At 44.5% G+C, this 21,981-nt stretch overlaps 1 long non-coding RNA gene across 1 annotated transcript; it reads right to left on the bottom strand.

The window, feature by feature from the left end:
- Positions 1 to 16,945: 16,945 nt before the first annotated feature.
- Positions 16,946 to 21,122, bottom strand: LOC142571227 (uncharacterized). Its single transcript, XR_012825803.1, has 3 exons — positions 21,025 to 21,122; positions 19,908 to 20,039; positions 16,946 to 17,802 (listed from the first exon to the last, which is right to left on the bottom strand). It is a non-coding gene; the product is annotated as an uncharacterized LOC142571227 (long non-coding RNA).
- Between the last annotated feature and the right edge of the window lie 859 nt (positions 21,123 to 21,981).

Here is a 21,981-nt window from a genome sequence, read left to right as displayed (position 1 = left end):
TCTTAGGGGACACGGCTAAAGGCAAACATTTGCCTGACTAGGCCGTGCCACCCGTACGTTGGCAGCAAAGTGGCAGTGGCAGGCTCTAAGGAGGCCACACATGAAATTAAAATAGTACACATTTTCCAACACTTTCTCTTCTCTTCGTCGGTGACGTGCGGCAGCATGACGTCGAGAGTCACCGTCGGGTTCCAGACGTAAACCGTCGAGTTGTAAGCGAAGGTTGCGTACGACAGGACGGCATCCCGCGTCTTGTGTTAGAACGCCGACGCCGCGCCTGACCGCCGACGTCGCCCGCTACGTCAAGGTATGCGGTGACTGCCAGCGGCGCAAGACACCACCGACAATGCCAGCATGTTAACTACAGCCGATCGAGCCTCCTTGCCGACCGTTTCAGCAGATCGGGTTCGACGTCGGCGCACATCGCCAACATGTCGGCGAGCGTCTTGTTCAGACGTTCCGTTGGGCCATTCGTCTGCGGCTGGTAGGCAGTGGTCCTCTGGTGACTTGTCTGGCTATACTGTAGTATGTCTTGAGTAAGCTCAGCTGTGAACTCCGTTCCTCTGTCACTAATAAAGACTTCTGGTGGAGCATGTCGTAGCAGGATGTTCTTGGCCAAATATTTGGCTACTTCCGCTGCACTGCTTTTGAGCAGGGCTTTCGTTTCGGCGTAGCGGATAAGGTATACTCGGTGGCCATGACGATCCACTAGTTTCCAGATGTTTACGTCGGAAAGGGTCCCAACAAATCCATGCGAGCGTAAGGGGAAACCCAAGGTGCCCGGCTGTCTGATCATCGTGCAGGGCGTACAAGACTTCTGGCCGGAATGCTGCTGGCACAGCCAGAATGTAGTTTGCGCCAACTGGGGAGAAACGTTCTTCAGTTCAGGGCAGTTCGGTTCATTTCCTTGAAGGCCCCCATTTCAGGAAGTGTTACATAAGGGGCGGGGTTATATTTGGAATAAGAAAAACAAACAGCGAATATTATTTAACATTAAAGATTATCAATTACGCGCCCTTGGAAGGCAGATGATGTAGCGATAAAGATGTCACAGGGTAGGCCGTTCCAGTCTGTATCGCTGCTCTAAAAAATAACAAAGCACAAAACCTAGTAGTGTGCGATCGTTGGCGGGCTTCTTTAAATGGACGACTGGTCGGGTAGGATATGCGTGCTGCGGCTGTAATATACGTGGGTTGATTGAGAGAAGAATAAAAAAAAACGTGAAAAAGGCGAGGCTGGCAATGCGACGAGAATAGGAGACGTGCGATAGCCCGGATTGTGCTTTCAAAGATGAAATAATGACGTCGTATGAATATGAGGAACGAATGTATCGAGTGGCGCTATATTGAGCGGCTTCCAATGCTGTGATTAGATAGGCTTGATAGGCGCTCCAGATGGCAGATGCATATTCTAATTTTGGTCTTACAAGTGATTTTACACGAGCAATTTAACATGTGGAGGGGCAAGGCGGAGGTGTCGCTTAAATTAGCCGAGTGTTTTGTCCCATGCTGAAATGATGCAACTAATCTGGGTGCGCAATAATAAATTGGAAGAGAGGGTGACACATAGATATTGATATGACTGTACTAGCTCAACTGATGTGTTAGAAATCGGATAATCAAAGCGAGAGGGATTGTAACGACAAGAGAAATATATGGGTTTATTGGTAGGATTAAGGGACAATAGCCAATCATTGCACTAATTTAGTACGTTGTTAAAATCTGTCTGAAGGTTATGTTGATCATTACAATTCGTTATGTTGTGGTAAATGACACAATAATAAGCAAACATTCCATTACTACAAGAAACATGCAGGGGTAAGCCGTTAATGTTGTAACGGAGATTCGAAAGGCAGTGAGGAAGAAGAGAGGATGAGGATGGATGGATGGATGTATAACTTTTATTTGGTCCTGCAAGTAGTGATGATTAACCACTAAGCGGGCCGCTCCCACGTCGGTACCGGAAGGCCAAGCCACACGGCCACGTCGTGAGCCTGCTGGACAGCCCAGAATTGTTCATCCAGGTCCGGGCGGCGAAGTGAAGCCTCCCACTTGGACGCATCTTTGATCGCCGAGTCTTCAATTCTTTCGCAAGACCAGAGCATGTGTTCGAGCGTGGCTAAAGCGCCACAATCTTGGCAATAAGGCTCTGTATACGTCACCGGATAAAACATGTTCAGCCTCCGTGGGCAAGGATAAGTACCAGTCTGTAGTAAGCGTAATGTAAGTGCCCGATTCCTGTTTAGTTTAGGATGCGGCAAACCGTAAACCCTGCGATTAAGCAGGTAATACTTCGTGATTTCATTGTACGTGGGAGGGGAGTCTCTGTCCTCGGGGAGTACCGCCCCGCCGTGGCGCGGGGCAGAGCGGAGGGTACGATCTCGCGCTGCCTCATGAACAGACTCATTGAGATTGAACGAAGAGCTTTGGAGGCCGGACTGGGCTACCACCTTCATCCATATCCTGTGTACAAACGAATTCTGTCACAACTATTGGTAACAGTTGTGGTGGAGGTGCTGGGTAATCGACACCCGAAGACTGGTTGAACCACAGGTTCTTCGACGGAGCGTTTGCCTTGCTGGGCTACCACCGAATCCACCGGAGTTAAGCATGTCCCACGACGCAGACGAACAACGGCCCATTGAACCTGCTTCGCCGACCAGTTCCATTCAACAACTGAGAGGTGCACGCCCCTTCACCGGAAGACTGGACGAAGGCATCGCGGTACGGCTCGTCCATTATCAACGGGTGAGCGCTGACAACAAGTGGAATAGCGCTTCTGAACTTTTGAACGCCGTGTTCTTTCTAACCGATGCTGCTTAGTGTGGTCATACAATCACGAGGAAACGTTAATAACGTGAAATTAAAGAGCGATGCGGCGACGACGCCACGAAAAAGAAAAGGGCAGTACAAGCGCTACTGCAACGCGCGCAAGTGCCAGGCGAAACCTGGGGTGCGATCGGAGATATATTGTTCGATACGCGTTCTGTTCAGTTGCTGCAACGCCACAAAGTTGCAGTATGCAAAATTTGTGACAGCGGGGCGGAGAGAGCAGCCAATCAGGAAGCGGTGACCTCCCCGGAAGTTTACTTCCGTCGTTTGGCGTCTGCTTGCAGACAGTATACTACAAAACCAAATGTCCCTCGTCTTCTAAATGAATGAAATCTTTATCTAAAAAAAATGTATTTTTTCGTCTTAAGCCCAAACACGTTTTCAAATAGTAGTACGTGTGACTACTGCAATTTATAACTATTAGTTTCTTTGCGTCGTCCCTAGGTGGTGTCGCGCACAGCGAGAAGAAAAAATAATAAAAAAAACGACGGGAAGAGTGGCGCACTTTTCAAGAGGCAGCGACAACATTCCAGTGGCTCGCTGGCACCGATGATGGGGTCGATTTCTCTGTACAACCAACGAATTATTTGTTTCGAGAAACAAAAACGACGCCGGAATTCACTTTCTGCCATTTCTTCAAACGCGTTTCGCACCACCACCCGCTCTACTCCTTCCTCTAGAAGCGCCAGCGCAACTACCTAAGTTCTCAACGGAAGCGCCATTTTCTCGAATTAAACTATGGATTGGATTCAAACGTGTCATGCCGCAGCCGCCTGTTGGATCCAATCCAATACACCAGACGCGCCATGCGAAGCCGTATGATCGCTCCAAACTTCCCAGCTCCCGTCGGGTTCGGCGCCTAGCAGACGAAATGCTCGGTGGGAGGATGATTGACAGGAGCGCGTCGTCATTTTGACGTCACCAAAAACGTGGCCGCGCCTCGCGGCTGGCGACGTCGGCGCGTAGTAGGCCAATCGCGCGCGCCGGTAACCCAACGAACGCGCCGAACAACCATCTCCGATCGCACCCCCGCACGACCTACATTGGAGGAGGATGATGGACCCTGGAATGTCTGAGGACGTCAAAGTCGGGCACATCCTAAAAGGAATCTCCGGGGGTGTTTATGGTTTCCTCATCGCAAAAGAAACCTTGGATTCCGTCGCCAACATCATTCGGCACTGTCGCACTTTCGAGCAACTTAAGACGAGGCGCATCACGCCGAAGTTTGGCAGGCAAGCTAATGTGATGACAGTTGCCAGCATAGATAGCAACAGGTCGGTCGATCTTGCATCAGTGATCCGACAACTGGTCCTGGAAGAGCTCAGCCTGCACGCGCAAGTCTTAAGCACTCATAGCTTCTGCTTGCCACTAGACTTCGAGCCAAACGTTGCATCATTGTTATCGTATCCTGCGGTGAAGGGCATTGAACATTATGAACTCGCGCCTCGACCACAGTCACGTGTCTACAACGGAGGCCCTACTTAAGACGCTCGACCACAACGAGAGCAGCCGCATTTTCATGTGCAAGACCTTGTGACTTATGATGTTGGGCAGCGACAATAACAGCACCGACCCTACTACCTATTGTCATATGACCGATACAATGAATTTCAGCGAGCAGCAGAAACACGTTACCGAAATGACAACAAACTTTTTTGCCGCCCACAACCGCGTAGAATTCGTTTCGAGAATGTTTCTGCGAACCGCGACCTGCCCATGTCCTACAACTGCGGTTCCACAGGACATATAGCTCGGTATTGTCCTCACCGCCGTCAATCACAAAAGACCACCGATGTTCTCGCCAACCGGAACCCGTACAGCCCGATGAAAACAAAAATAGAATGAGATGCTTAAACTTACCGTTCTTTTGCATAGAACATAATGTTCGAGAAGACTGGGCTGCATCGGAGTGGAAGATAATTTCTTTCTGCTCCGAGAAACTCGGTATCGCTGTAACAGGCGCGCAGTTTGACAGAGTGCACTGCTATCCCGCAGGGCCAGCTGGTATACGTCGACGTGCCCGCGCCTGCACTGTGACCCACCAAGCTACTGGACGCTGCCTATATATAATGACTGCCCTGCGTATTTCCTTCAGTGTTTGGCAGCAGTGCGTGCGGTTTCTACAACACTCATCAGTCATTTTTCTGTACAGGTAAGATGCGTATTACCTTATTCAAGTCGTGCCATTGTTGCAGCATGCGCTGCTGCCAAACAGGGGTAACATTGTTTCCCTTGAATCTTTTGTCATGGCAAGCGGGAGGGATCTGGGTAAAGCATTCGAGGACTTTAAACGTGAAATCCGTGCTGAACTTCGCTCCTTCAAACAGAGTGTGGAACATTGCAGTGAAAGTTGGGACAGTGTCAATGCGCCCACCTTGGAAATGAAGACTTTACGTGAAGAGCTTGCCGCCACGCGGAACAGCAATGAAAAACTCCCGGCTGAAAATAAACAACTACAGATGAAAATTGAAGAATTGGAGCAGTACTCACGCGCGAACAACCTTGAAATTAAAGATGTTTCGATGAGGGAGAGTCTTTGGACACTGCCAAAAAGATTTGTGTGACCACGGGTGAACCGTTAGCACGTGATGACGTTGACATTTGCCACTGAGTTGGAACAAATAAGACTGGCGTAATGAACATTGTGGTACGTTTTGTGCGGCGGGACAAGCGAATTGCTGTCCTGCCGAAGGCGAAAAAGGCGTGTCTGTCTACGGCAGTAATTGGCTTTAGGATAACTGGTCCTATACATGTCAACGAGCACGTAACTAGACGGGGCAAGCAGCTACTGGTAGCCGCAAATGCAAAAAAAAAAAAGAATCGAGAAGTCGGATGGAGGTTCGTTTGGACGCATGGCGGAAAAATTTTCGCAATGAAATTAGAATAATCAGACATGTTAAAGATTGCCTGCCGAGAATATCTGGATAAAATGCAACGTTAAGGTTGGCGTTGATATAACGTATTTGCTTTTAGTGTATCACCGAACAGACTTACGGCTGCCATGGCAGAATGTAAATACTATGACATTAAAAACTTCAACACTCAGGTGTCGTCTACTTACTTCAGTGCATTCCATTTAAACGCTCGTAGCATTAAAATAATATGAACAGCCTACGCGTGTTTTTCGACAGCCTATCGATCAAATTTGATGTCGTATTGTTCACAGAATCCTGGCTTTCAGCAACCCATAACCCACCGAAAATACCAGGATATAATTATCACGGAATTACGCGGTCCGCTTACCGTGGTGGAGGTATATCTCTGTACATCAAAAATTGTATTGCTTATGATGTTGATGAACTAACTTGTATTACAGCCGATGTAGAGTGTCTAGTAGTAAGACTTACGAATGTTGTTATTGCAGCACTTTATAGGCCATCATTAGGACTTAAGTCCGAATTCTTTGAGTTCATGGAAACATTGCTGCCTAGTCTACAGTCAATGCGCACATTCTTTTTAGTAATGGGTGATGTGAACATCAATATGCTCAGTGGTGACGCATCCAGTGAACATATTCAAAACATCCTTCGTACTTTTGCCTGCGCAAATCTGATTACGTTAACTACTCGTATTACTGGAACTAGCACCACATTTCTTGATATCTGTATCGCCACCCTTCCTTGCGACCAGTATTTAACAGGTGTTTTCTCCCTTGATATCAGTGATCATCTCCAGATTTTCACGTTCATACCAGTAGTTCCCAAAAAACACAAAAATAACAACCCAAGTTATCGCGACATTAACTCCACTTCGCTGAATCATTTTTATTCTGACACTGAACTGATACCATGGGACAACGTTTACGCCGAAAGTGATCCCGATCAGGCCTACCGTATCTTTCTCATCAAAATTATCGCCTGCTATGAAAAACATTTCCCTTTGATACGTAACACCAAACGAAGCAAAAGAATACGCAAGCCTTGGATTACAAACAGCTTGCACAAGAGAATAAAAGCGAAAAACAAAATGTACCATTGATTCGTCCAATCATGTGATGCTGTCTTGCTCACAGAACTCAAACAATAATAATAGTAATGATAATAATACTTTATTGACACAGAAATTCCGCCAGCACTAATACATAATAAGCCTGCCAAAGCCGCACTGGGCTTGAAGGGCACAGCCGACAGAAAGCGTTTAACACAATGTAATATCGCGGATAACACAAGATATGCAGAAATATTGCTAGCAGGAACGGACACAGAAGAGAAACACAAACAGCAATGAGGAGGCAAAAATGAAAACAAACCACGTATCCTACGCTGAAAGGTAGCATAACCCAGCATTCTTAATACAGAGCAAGAAAACATACATCAGGCGTTTGTATATTACTTAACAACCACCAATTATCTTATTGACAACAGCCAACAAAAAACAATCCAAATAGGAACCAAAAAAGAGACAGGACTATACATATGAGATCTGCAGGGAGCAGGGCATTGAAACAAAACAAAAGTACTCTTTTCACGCTCTATTCACACACATCAGTAGGTGTATAATGAAACGAATAAATTGATGTATTTGCTCCAGTATCATAATGTTAAGTAGGATTTCAATATACACGAAAGAACCAACCGTGTAAGGGATTAGAGGTTAATGCGACGAAGAATTTCTTTTAATATATACTTTGATTTCGAGTGAAAGGCACTTGCTCGTAGTTTATTGAGAGAGGAAGGGATGAAGTAAATACGAGTGCGCTGACCGTACTTAGTAGAGAAGCGAGGCACCCGAAAACGGTCTTTCGGCCGGAGACAACGAGAAGAAATATATTCGAACTTGTATTTGTGCGACCAGAAATTCCTCAGGATTAGAGATGCAAAATTTCCGGAAATTCTGAGCAATCGGAAAAAATCTGTTTCTCTCACGTTTTCTCCCGAAATTTTGGAAAAAATGGAAAATAACAAATTTTCTTTAGCATATCGCAGTAGTTTATTGCCAAAAGTCAAAAGTCCATAACTCTCATTATGGAAATAACATAAGTGAAATGCTTTCTGCCTTTTCACAAACGAATGCAGGGTTTAACAGATGGAAGGCAGACCAGAAGTATCACCGCGAACGCGTTCAGTTCTCTGTGAATCGGTGCGGCTTCCTAGAATTGTTACGGCAGTTCAAACAAGGAACAAAGAACACTGAAATGTCTCTTCTATGGCTATTTCGTCGTGGCTCCGACTATGGAAACATTGATCAAGATGGCAAAACGATGAAGTTCTACGTCTTATTCAGAGTCAGTGTCACTGGCTTCATCTGTAGCATTCTTCATTATGTTGAGTTGTGCGTGTACAAAAACAAGCTTTTGCACCGTTTCATTACGCAGCCTGTTCCTACGCAGAGTATGAACGTTGGCGAAGCCGGACCAGTTCCGCTCACAAGCAGCTGATGATGGTGGAATCTGTAAAATGTTTCCAGCCAGAGGCATCACTGTTTTACTCGTGCAGATTCCCTCCCACCATGTTGAAGGAGGCATGTGGTTAGCAGAAGCCCATATTCCGGACCTTGACCATATGCCTGAATTGATCCTGTACTCTGCCACATCGGAGTACACTTTTCCAACTTCTAGGTTCATGTGCTTACTGTGCTCCGATATCCAGTCAAACGCAGACAAGACTTCTTCGTCAATCAGATTTTTCCCCTTGTATCTTGGGTCAAGTAGGCTTGCTGCACAGTGCACGGGATGAACTGCAAACGCTTTATGTGTCCTTAAGGCTTTTTCAGCGAGATCCCGTCCACTCTGCGAAAGAACAGAGCGCTGCAAATTCGAGTGAATCTCCTCCGCTAGATTGTGAAAAAAGTTTGTGACGTCGGACAACAGAGCCCCGTCACCTTGTAGAGCTTTGGTAGCCTTTGCGATGGGTTCCAGCAAAGTATGGCATGATTTCAATGTGACCCAGAACTCTTCTTCGTCCAGAACGACCATCCTAAGAGCCTTGTCGAACTTCAAGTTTTCCATTATAGCTATTTCCTGCAAGACCTCCTTGTTTTTCAAGAGGATTTCAAAGGAGAGACAGACACCACTCCTTCTTGTCTTGCTTGGAAGCTTCAGGCTGCAGCTCACACTTTTGCCGTACTCCGATTCCTGTCTTTCCTTGAATGTGGCCAACACCACGTGGGTTTTCTTCACGTATTTGATTATATCTTTCGCCTGCTTGTGCACATTGTGGATTGTGCCAAGAGTAAGGAGATCATTCATCAACAAGTTCAGAGAGTGTACGGCGCAACCAACCGCTGTAACATGAGGAAATCGCTCAATAACGAGAGCCCATGCCGCTTTCATATTGCTGGCATTGTCGGTTACCCGAGCCTTTACCTTTGAGCTACCAAGCGATTCCATAACAGCACATGTTTCTTCTGCCATATAGGCCGCAGTATGCCTGTTGTTGCCGGTGTTGATTGACTTGAAGAACAATGGCGATGGTGTGCAGAGTAGAAAGTTTATAACTAACTGTCCTTCGGCATTAGTCCAGCCGTCAGTGACAAGGGTGATGCACGAAGCCTTTTCAACAGAATTATTCACGGATACGGTAGCCGCCTCGTACTCAGCGTCGAGCAGTGGACCAGCCAAGCTGTACCGGCTCGGGGGCTTGTAAGATGGTCTGAGTGCTTTAAATGCTGCCTACCAATAGTTATTTGTAACCAAGGAAAACGGTGAGTTGGAAGCATATAAAGCCTTTGCCAACGCTTTATCGGCGTTCTTCTGCGCTTGAAGTGTCATCGTATCGACGAAGTGAGTAACCCTTCCAGTCGCTGAGGCTGCGCTGCTTGCTGTGCTGCTTACTGCGCCGTTATGTTCGCTTGACCTGAGCCTGCTACATGAAGGGCTGCGAGAGCGGCTTCGTGGTGTCACTTCCTGTCTTGGGTATTTCACGCACTTAGCAATGTGCTTGGAAAGGCGAGTTGCATTCGGGAAAAGCGTAGCTGCTGTTGCAGTACTTACAGACAGCGGGTCCCCGTTTCCCGCCAACGGTCTCCCCGACCGTGAAGTGCATCCACACGTCGGAAATTGGCCGCGCCATTGCAGAATCTGCTTCCACACGGCTTTATATGCGGTCTTCCGCCACAGGTTCCACAAGTGTACGAGGGAAAGTCAAAATTGAACAATAACGGGCACCAAAACATGAGAAACCGCACCCAAACGACGAAGCTACGCTGACGCTGGAGCTGACATTATGTGATGTCGATGGCGAATGGTCAGTCGCCGTTTGCTGTTTAGGTATTATGTGCGACGTCTCGGTTTCGTGTTCAGCGTTTCGGTTTCACGTTCAATGCTGGGTGTCGCCGAAGCTTTACTTCTGTACGTTTTCCCCGCGGAAATTTTGGCCAATTTTTCCAACTGCGCCGAAAAAAACAGGAAAAAAAACCCTGTTTTTTTCGGGAATTTTCCGTATTTTTCCGCACTTCGCATCTCTACTCAGGATGGCCTTTTCCGTTAGAAGGGCGTTAACATCTGGCAACCTTAAGACTTTGAAAAGGTCAGTGCCGATGGTTAAACCTAAATCATAACCAATAATTTTCAGAATAGATCGAAGGATAGAGTTGAATATTTTTCCATGGAATCGCGCAGTGACCGTACACCGTAATCCTTTAGGGAAGTATACCATAACCCAGATCTTCTAAAACCATTTTGCGAACGGAGAATGGCATGTAACATCTGATATTGTATAGTGTACCTGAAACTGCACGTAATCTTGAGCATATATGGGCAGATGCGAATTCCATGTGAAGTCACTGTCGAGGAAAACGCCGAGGTGTTTCACTGTTGAAACATATGGAGCGCGTGAGCAGGTGCAGTGGAAGCAAGGTGAAGAGTGCGCCAGTAATGGAAGGTTTAAACTGATTTTCTTCAAAGGATTATGAAAACATTTAAGCTGTGTTTTCGAGACGCTTACTTTAATGACACTGTTAGTGAACCAGTTCATAACGCAAATCGTTGCATCTTGTAAAAAGGAGATTGCATCTGAAAAGTGGGGAGCTTCAGACAAGATAACTGTGTCGTCTGCGTACTGAAGTGTAAAAGTAGGGATAGCAGCGGCGAGGTCATTCACATATAGATTGAAAAGAAGTGGACTTAATATAGATCCCTGAGGTACTCCGGCTTTTATTGAAGTTATATTACTCCGGTACTGCCCAGTGGAGACTAACTGCGTTCTATCCTCCAAAATGTTAGAGAGTAGTTTTAGGAAAGGCCCACGAAATCCCATCAAGGAAAGTTTATATAACAAAAGACTATGGCAAACACAGTCGAAAGCTTTGCTAACATCAAGAAAAAGAGCACATACGACCTGGTTAGCATCAAAAGCTGAATTTATAATGTCTGAAATATCCTCAAGGAGAGCTTGTGTGCCTCTGCCTGGGACAAAACCATACTGCGTACTTGAAATAATGCTACTGGTATCGAGGTACTTCGACATGACATGCAGCAGGTGTTTTTCTAATATTTGAGAGATACACAGCAGAACTGAAATTAGTCGATAATTTTCGTATCTATTTCGTGCACCACTCTTGAAGAGCGGTATGACTATTGCCTTTTTTATTTCTGTAGGTATAATACCACTGGTTAAAATATGTTTCAGCAGTGATAACAGCACATACTTAACAGCATCGAAAGTTCTGCATAACTCGTCCGCAGAAATCCCATCAACGCCCGGTGATTTACCAGTTTTTAGGTTAAAAAGAATTGATCTGAGATCAAGTTCCGATACAGAAGGAAGGTGCGCAGATTTGTACACGCTGTCTCTTAAAGTACAATGATCAGGATGTGGTTTAGCAGTGCCAGAAACGTGCCACAAGTATGTGTTAAATTGATTTGAAACAGGGTCCCCGTCTGCAGCAGAATGGGACTCAAGTGGTAACAGGCGACCACCACGTTTGGATATACATCTTAATTAATTTGCAGGAGACCACGTCTTTTTCACGTCTGAACGAGCTTCTTTGAATTTTTGGCGCATATAATTTCGCTTTGCTAGCTGAATCATGGAATTCACTCGATTTCTACATGTTTTAAATTTCAGTAGTAGCTCCGGACAATTTGGAGCCCGTTTATCTTGGGCCCACATGAAGCTTTTTCCCTTAATTGCCGCTAATGTTAGTGGCGATAGCCATTTGTACTCTTCGCAACGCAATCTGACTTTTACAAACTGAATGCATTTGTTTCTATAACTGTGGAGAATCTGAACAAAACCGTCGTATAAATCAGCTGGAGAGAGTGTATATAACATGGACTGCCAGTCATGCTTTGTGACGCATTCATCAAAGAGCTTAGGATCAACAATGCAAATTTCCTTTTTCATGCTATTGACTTTCGAAGGTTTGGCATTTTCTACAAGACGACAACAGACGGAATAATGATCAGCGACCTTGGTTTCAAAAACAGCTGCCTGCATCGCAAAAGTGGAGCACTGAACATTAATATGGTCAATGCAGGATTTAACCAACTTTCCACATAGAAATCCTTCACGCGTTGCTTGATGTATAATGCCTTCTAATCCCCATTTAGATAATAGATCGAGATAGTCGGCTACCGGTGGCAGAGTGGGGCAGAGGGTGTTTATGTTAATATCGCCTAGCACACAAACGTTCTGGCGAAGAGATAGGGATGATAGTGCTGTGTCAAGTTCTGATAATAAGCGAACATTGCAACAAGACAGCCGGTACACAGACAAAACAGCCAATGAAGTCTCAGATGAGCATAGTCGTAGAGCAACAACTTCAGCTTGCGAAAAGGAAAGTGGTATTTCTGATACAGACCACTTGTCTTTCGCTAATACGGCCACGCCCCCTCCTTTACGCAACGTGCGAGTGTATGAAAACAACTTATAACCTGGTATAGAATAAGAAGACATGGCGTCAGCAGGAACATTAATTTCTGTCAAAACAAAGACGTCCAAGATAGACAGGAAAGGCGAAGTTAAAGCGCAAAAATGATTCCAGTGTTTACGGATGCTGCGGATATTAACATGGGTGGCAGTGAAGGCATTACCGGTGTTAGCAATGAAAAGTTATGAACTTCTGAGAAGGTATGAAACGAGAGTGATCTAGCTACATCCATATTTACACGAGTTTTTCGAGGTCAATTGAAGTATCAATGCGAACGAGCGGAGCACCCTTCCGTTGCGTGTCCAGATAAACTTGTAGTCCTGTTCCTTGTCTCTTAGGCGAGCCTGGCGAAATAAATCTCGGTTAGAGCGTTTCAGATTGTTGTTGAAATATAGCCGAGGATTTGGAGCCATTCCATTAAAAACAAGACTTGGGAGGCAACTGCGAGAATCGAGCCACTTTTGCTTGATCGCTACAGTTCGCGTTTGCACAACAGCGGGGATGGAATCCTTGCGAGCTGGTAGCCTGTGTGCAACAGAAACATCTGAAGGCTGAAACTCTATAGCAAGCTTTTCCGCCACTTGACCCAGCACAGATATCAGGTCCGCGTTATGCTGAACGGGGAAACCGTGTATCTTAAAATTACACCTTCTGGTGTACTGCTCAAGGGCATTGATTTCAGAGATCATGCTGTGGAGGGCTGTAGCCTTAGAAGAAACTGTCGAAGACAACGTCTCGCACTGGGCACGAAGCTGGCAAAGTTCAGCTTGGCTATCCGACACCGTGGAAAATACGGAATCGTATTGTGAGGATAGAAACTCAATACACACTAAACATTTTAACACCCTTAAGGGTGTAAATCAGTTTGTCGCCAGACGAACACCCTAAGGGTGCTGTTGTCTACACCCTACAGTTAGGGTGCCATTATAGCACCCTAGAGGAAGGGTGTCCAGCAAAATAAATTTAGGGTGTAGGGGTGCAAGTCCATATTAACACCCATCTATGTGGGTGTTGGAAGGGTGTACACCCTTTTATTTCTAGTGTGTATGGAAGGCAGGTTCGGCAGTACAAGCCTTCAATTACTACTATGTACGGCGATCCACGCTAATCTCTCGCGTGTGTCCGAAGGTTCAAGTTCGGCTACCAAACGCACAGTCGAACAGCCGGCCTTGAAGCTTCGATGGGCACACACACACCTATACGTGTGGATCACATTACATATTAGTAATTCACGGTGTATATTGCAAAATCTGTCTTCGCTGCACAAATACACCTAGCAAATGTCACTTTTGAGCATGTATATCAACACCAACGGTTATCACGATTTCCAGATCCACATAAGATGCAACGCAGACTGGTACGATATATGCTGCATTTTCAAGAAAAATGTAAATATATTTATTGCATGCTGCAATACAGAGTACAAGATATACATAAATCACAGGAAATATAAACATGCACAATCACCAAACACATCGGTAAGTACAAGAACATGTACATTTCCCACAAAGGTATCTAAAATATATGTATTGATCAAATCTGTTCTTAGAGAAGAAACTATGTATAGCGGCACGGAAATAGCCTGAGTTGACCTCGCAGTGTTTCGGGCCACATAAAGGAATAAATTTTCAGTGTAAGGCTCAATGAACGAAAATTCAAGTTTTGATGCCTTGAATAAAAAAGGGATATTGCAAAGGTGAATTAGGGAAGCAATTGAAATGCAGAGCAAACGCACAAGACACCTGTTATTTTGTAAACTAATGTAATCGCAAAGCATTATGAAAAGTTTGGAAAGTCGTATAAGCAGAACTTGCCAACATTTTTCGGACTGAAACAATACTTTCCAAGCGGAGACGTGCTTTAAGTGAGGCTTAAGCCAGCAGCATTATTGCTAATTTTCTCTTTCTAACAAGATTACTTGAGCACGAAAAATATGTAGAATTTTTTAGTGCCTACATAGTTTGTCCTCTATTTTGAAATGAGAGTTCTCCGCGCTAAAGGTGCAGTGTAGCAGATTTTCTAACTACAATTCCAGTTTCTATAAATTTTTGTCTTGTAACCCGAAGGCACTGGTACATATACAATATGTAGTTTGAAAATAGGTTCTTTTCTTACTATAAATCAAGAGTGAATATTCCACATTTACTATTGTGTGGGTGCAAAGTGCAGTAGAAGGCCTGATTTTGCTGATTTGAAGGCCAGTAAACGATTTTGCTGAGAACGAAAGGTGGACAGTGTTTTAAAATACATAGTAAATTCCTAAATTATTTGCACTTAGATGCAATAATACAAGATTAGGGCTTGCTGTAGCATGTGAGTATGCAAATTAGCAAATATGGTTTAATAAAATAGCCATACTCTGGTTACTAAAAGAACACAGGCAGTCATGTAAAAGTTCAAGTTAAATATCACACTGTTAACATTTGCCAGCAAATGGTCGTATCAAACATTATAGATACACTGAAAAAGGTGCTTCCTTGGGATAGTTGGCAATTAATGAGAAAAAATTACGTACAGCGTGAATTACAAGGACTGCGAGAGACGACACACTGTGCTGACTTCCAATAATATTTTATTGCGTTGCCACATTCTGTGTATGTATACAAGAGCGGGCATGCGCAGAAAATGAGTCACAAGGGGCGTCTAACAGCAAGTCATTGTACTAAGCACGTGGTCACCTGAAAAAAAAAACAATTTCTATCTCATGAAATACAATACTTTACTAGGGTCAGCGTGATAAGAGGGGGCAATAACGCACACACTACCCAGTTTTCAGGTGAAATTTGCTTCTATAATTTCCCGGATGACTTGTGTCTCGCTAAAACTTCCGTATCTTCAAAGAGGGGCATGCAGCCAGTTCCAGGGCAATGGATGCCGAAGTGGCCTTGAACAGTGTTATGGACGTTATAGTGCACTCTTAAACGATCATTTAGGCACCCGCCTGTCCGTCCAACGTATTTACTGCCTCAAAATAGGGGAATATGGTAAACCAAATTCGTTGCACATATCGCAAAACGTTTTCTGTGCCCGACAGAGCAAGAACTCTGACGCGATTCAGGCGCGTTTACACACTTACAGAGCTTTGCCAGCTTTTCCGGGGTTGAGAAAAGGTCTGATTCCTGGAGGTTGCCAAATCTTTCTTAGCCTATCGGAGACGTCATGCACATACGGTGGCACTGCGAATCGATGTCTTTCAACCGGCTGGTTCCTTGACTGAGCAGGCTCATCACGGTTTGTGCCCCTCAGAAGCTTTTCCGCTATGGCTGAAATTAAGGCCAAAGGGTAGTCAACCCTAGAAAGGCGATCAACCTGTGCAGCAAGACTATGTTGCATCTCGTGTGAGCAAGATTTATTGAGGCTGTTAAGGATGCAAAACTTTTAATACCTCATTTAACGAGGTTTGAGTGTGCAGAGTTAAAGGGCAAGAGTGACTTCTTACTTCTCGGTTCGAAGTACCAGCCTCAGATCTACAAAGCGCGAGGAATTATCAATGGGGACCTCATGCGTTAGTTGTAGAGGCTTTCTTAAACATCTCCAAGACTCCCGAAGCAGCAGGCTCGAAAGCGTGATCAGTGCAATCAATAAATACCAGGTAGCCATGTACAAACCTGCACACTTTGATAGGAGATGCATCTAGGTGACCTTCAATATTGAAATTATGAGCTAGATAAATACCACATAATTGCGGCGTGAGGCATGATCCTATACAAACACCATTTATTTGTATATTGTGAAGGATCATGCTTGGCGCCGCCACTGATATTTATCTAGCTAATCATGATTGAAACATTCAAGGTCACCTGGATGCGTCTCACGTTGTCAAAGTGTGCAGGTTAGTGGACGACTACCTGTTATTTATTGATTGCACTGATCACGCTTTAGAGCCTGCTGCTTTGGGAGACTTGGAGCTCTTTAAGAGCTGCAGCCTCTAGAACTAACAAATGAGGTCCCCACTGATGATTCTTTGCGCTTTCTAGATCTCAGGCAGTGCCTTGAAAACAAACAGGTGTGCTAGTGCTTTGAACCGAGAAGTAAGAAGTCACTCTTGCCCTTTAACTCTGCACATTCAAAGCTTGTTAAACGAGGTATTCTGAAGTTTTGCCTCGTTAACAGCCTCAATAAATCTTGCTCACATGAAATGCAAGATAGTGTAGCTGCACAGGTTGATCACCTTTCTTGGGTTGGCTACCCTTTGGCCTTAATTTCAGCCATAGCAGAACAGCTTCTGAAGGGTAGAAAACGTGATGAGCAGTCAAGGAACCAGCCGGTTGAAAGACACAGGTTCGCAGTGCTACCGTATGTGCATGATGTCTCCGATAGGCTAAAAAAGATTCGGCAACCTCCAGGAATCCGTCCTTTTCTCAGCCCCGGAAAAGCTGGCAAAGCTCTGTAAGCATGTAAACGCGCCTAAATCGCGTCAGAGTTCTTGCTCTGTCGGGCACAGAAAAGATTTTGCGATATGTGCACCGAATGTGGTTTACCATATTCCCTTGTTTTGAGGCAGTAAATACGTTGGACGGACAGGCAGATGCCTAAATGATCGTTTAAGAGTGCACTATAACGTCCATAACACTGTTCAAGGCCACTTGGGCATTCATTGCCGGGACTGCTGCTGTATGCCCCTCTTTGAAGATACGCAAGTTCTAGCGAGACACAGCTCACTGATTGCACCAGGAAATTGGGTAGTGTGTGCGTTAGTTCCCCCTCTATCACGCTGACCCCTAGTGAAGTCTTGTATCTCCACAGATAGATATTGTGATTTTTTTTTCGTGACCATGTTCTTAGTACATTGACTTGCTGTTAGAACACCCCTTGTGACTGCCTTACATTTTCTGCGCCCATGACCCCTCTTGTGTATAAACACACTATGTGGCAACGCAATAAAATATTGTTGGAAGTCAGCGCAGTGTATGTCAATTCTCGCAGTCCTTGTCCTTCCCACTGTACATCATTTTTATACTGCACAGTGAATATTAATTGATTCAAAATTAGAAAAATATAGTACACATCTGAGCTGCAAAAATGCAATTGATGCAGCAAATGACGTTTAGCTTTCCAAAAGAAAAAAAATGTTCACGGTTAAACACGAGGTGCAGGGACTCCATTCTCTGAGCATCTTGACCAATAAATGCAGCGCATGGCATTGCTGGAATCTTGCGTCCTGCATTAGCAAAATAAGAAGAGAATCATGAGAGTTCAGTCTGTGCAATTACACATGTACACTGTGGAAAATTTGATAAGGCAACAAGCTCCTGAAAGTAACAAACTTAATTAATGTGACTGGGAACAATGCACAGCTCAGGCAACTGGGCAAGACAGGTGAAAGGTAGGAGAAATTTTTATTTTGCAAATTTAGGAATTGCATTTACTGTGAACACTAAAACACTATGTCACTTTGAATACAAGGCACATACAGCAGCAAAAGCAAATAAATTTAGAGTGGCCTTTCCACCATAGAAAATAAGAGTGAATTAAATTTAATGACACTACCAATGACATCTCTCAACAGACATTTGTCCAAGAGTGTGTATGTGACCTTAATATAAATTGACAGGAAATCTGCAATATATCTCTGCATAACACTTTATAAGTACTGCAGCTGAGAACCTTACGGGATATGGCACATTAAGAGTGACATGCACAAGACATTAAAAAATGGCTGTTTTTACACAACATTATTACACTAGGAGACAAAGAGTAGTTTTACAGAGAGTGCACACAAAATGAAAATGAGGGAACCCCGACTGCCAATCTCATTTCCCCTGCAATACCTGCATCCAGCCCAACAATCTCCAACTCTCCAATGCAGTTTATTAGACCATTTCTGTATACTGAAATTTATTGTGTATTTCTTATTTACTAATTTATTAAGAACTGACATTTCGGCATACTTTCCTTGAAAATTTAGCATGTGTTAACTATTTTCCTTAGAGCAGGCCCCTTTCTTTCAATGGGTTAGCTTGGCGATATGGTGACAAGTAGTATTCCCAAAGATCATAAGATTAAATAAACTTATGATCTTTGGGAATACTAAGTTTGGGCATATAAGTTTAAATAAACTTATGATCCTTCGTCATGCTCCCACTTTTTACTTCATGCTCTAAACTGTGATACCCCTCATAGGCAGTTTATGTTATTCTGCGAATACATACATGGCCCTTCTTTATGTAGCCTCTCAACTAGAGCCTGAAATTTCTCGTCTCCTAAAAAAATCATCTTTACCACCCGAAATATATTGCACGGTTACCCCTCATTGGGGGGGGGGGGGGGTAGGGATTGTGTATAAGTGTTCATATTCAATGAAACTCGGAGCCACAACCATTTTTCATCCTGTGTTGCCACTACCCGCACGAGTCGCTATGGTTGTATATTGGCTACCCACCCTCTCCCGCCTAAAAGTACACTTTTCCACATGGAAAATCACCACAGCATTGCATTTGATTGAATGAGTCCTCCTGTGCATGTTTTTTTTTCTCGTCTTGTAATGGCTAGGTTCAACATGGTCAAGTTGTCTGAAAACTGCCAAGCCCCAACCAATACTTTGTGTAGTTTCAAAATTATGAAACATTCATTTTTCAAGACTTGTCCCAAATTAAGCATGAGGCAGATTTTCATGATGCAAATGAGGAAAGGTTGTGCTTAGTGACAATGACAGGCCTACTATATCCTGAAAAACTGTGTGAAATGACATATGCTTGCAATATTCATGAGCAGCTAGCTCAGTACAAGAAATAGGCGCAATGCCTGTGGAAATGTTTTTAACACCCATGAGAGGTCCCAGTTTCTTGTAATTTCTTCAAATCCCTTGCAGTCTAGATTGCAATCCGGCGCATTTTGATATTGTATTTCAAGTAAAAACAGCTCAAATTTTAAGGTTTTGAGAATTATACGGGATTAAATTAAAGGTAGCAGAGTAATGCAACGAGCAAATAACAAGCTCCTTGCATAGAGTAAAGAAATATTCCTTTCCTGCAAAAACATTGGTAGCAGGAAGGTCATACGAAATTAGCACTGAATGCACAATAAAGAATATCATGCTGGAATGCTCCAGTCTGTGAATATTCTTGCACAAAGAAAATCCTCATTATGAAAGGCCATCAAGTGTATGCTTTGGATCAGCAGTCATACCTGCAGTATGCAGTACAATCGGCAATATTTAAAAACACACACAAATGCACATAATATCAAGCTTAGGCCGCCAAGGAGCCTCAGTTTTAAATTATAACTTGACTTACTATATTAAACTTCACACCTATATCTACTTACAATGTTGTCTTCCCAACTGCTTCCTAGAAGACACCAACCATCTATCTGCCTGAAGGTGAATGCAAGTGGCTTGCTCTTGATGGAGGGCACCAAGGCTGGGCATTGTGAAATTGCTGCTATCATCTGCATGACCTGCGAGAAACAACGCTCTAAGTTCAAGATAAATAAATGCTATTAGAATGAAAGACAAGATCACTGTCAATGAGCCTCGTTTTGATTTGCACGAGAAAAGCAAAAAATATGGACTTTGTGCTGCTTACTGAAAAAGAAGCAAGCTTCCTTCCAGATGTTGCAGTCATGCATTAACATTGTCACACAGCTGCACGTTTGTATGCTCATATGCTGCTGTCGCTACTCTGCCAGCATGCTTTGCATCGCTTATTATTTCAAGTTATATTGATCATTGTGTTTTCTTCCCAATTTCTGGCAAATAGCACCAGCAAAGAAGTAGCTCACTTACACACACACTCCCTTGTGAGGAGCGAATTCACATACACGCACGCATGCATTCACGCGCGCGCGCACACACACACGCACACACAACAAACACACAAGCCTCTACCACATAAGCAGCTTCCCACGCTTGACACACTGCATTTTTTATCGTTTGATACTCCTACTGCTAAGGCATAAAAAAGCCTTCGTGTGACCAACCCCAAACTCCTCAACCTACACTTCCAGTTTAAGCACTTTCTCGAGAGCCAGGACAAGCCTTGCAGCTTCCCCAGTTCTCCAAACTGTAGTTACGAATTTCAATAGGGCTATAGGCAACAGCTCTCGAAGGGCATGCAAACTAAAGCTTGCATATGATACCTCTAAAGCACAACAACAACACTCCGAATTTTCAAAATTCATTAGAGCTCCTGAAGACAATTGCTATATACGTAGGGCGTCTCGAATAACCTGCTGTTCACAATTTCAGCGGTTGTCTGTATCAAGGGAAATGTGGGCTAATGGGAAATTCACGTCTTTAAGATCAGAATTAGTGTAATGGTGAAACACACTACCAGATTTTTTAATCATTTATTTATGCTCTGGATGTAACGTTCCCTTTAGAATAACAATCAAGGATATCAATTCATCAGGGCAGAGGAGGGAAAAAGGAGAAAGCGTATACCTGACGCCTTCCCACTGATCCTCCTGAGAAACGGCGCCTCATACAGCAGTTGTCCAGGTTGGCTTGAAACCAAACTCGGGTTTCAGGCGGCAACACTCGCTGCACCAAATTGTATGAGTTTTATTGCGAGTAAAACTCTACCGGCCTTATGCAATACATATGCACGCACACAAAACGCACTCGCGCGCACACAAATATACGCACTCTCAAAGCGCACACAAAAGCACGCACGCGCACATTGATAAACACAAACAAGCACACATACATGCAGGCAGACACGCTATCACGTGCATGCACACACAGCGACCCACACAGAAACAAGCTCACAAAACACGTACGCACTAGACACACGCAAGCACGCCGGCCCATACAAACCGGCATGTACGCGCGCACACACACACACACACACACACACACACACACACACACACACACAAAGCGAGCTGAGCGCACGCACACGAATCGAGCCGAGCGCGAGCACGCACACACGCACAGACAAAACGAGCCGAAAACATGCTAAAGGCGCCCGGCAAGCAGCAACAGCAGCCCGCGACCGCATCAGGGAGAACCAATACCGCGCCAGTTCTTTCGAAAGGTGGCAAAGTCAGTCGTCCTTTTTCTATGCGACGCAAAAGTGGTCGACCACATTACAAGAAGCCACGCTGAACGCACAAAAGAATCACATCTACGAACGTTCAAGCGCTGAGAAACAAAGCGTAACTATGCAGGCGCACCGCGCCCGATATAAGACGGGGCGCGATCGAGGTAGTTAACTTGCCCTACTAGGAGTGCAGCTGCTCTTGCTCTTACATTAGTGAATTATGCTACGAGATCACAGTAAGAAACTTCTTGAGCGAAGAAAAACATGTAACCCACCAAAGAAATACCAAAGAAATGGGCACGTGCCTGAAAATTCCCATTATGGCAGTACTACCGACCGCCGACACAGGGCACATT

This window comes from Dermacentor variabilis, chromosome 2, assembly GCF_050947875.1.
Source record: "Dermacentor variabilis isolate Ectoservices chromosome 2, ASM5094787v1, whole genome shotgun sequence".
Taxonomy (NCBI): Eukaryota; Metazoa; Arthropoda; class Arachnida; order Ixodida; family Ixodidae; genus Dermacentor; species Dermacentor variabilis.
Note: the sequence above shows the minus strand (reverse complement) of the source record. Positions and strands in the feature narration are given on the sequence as shown.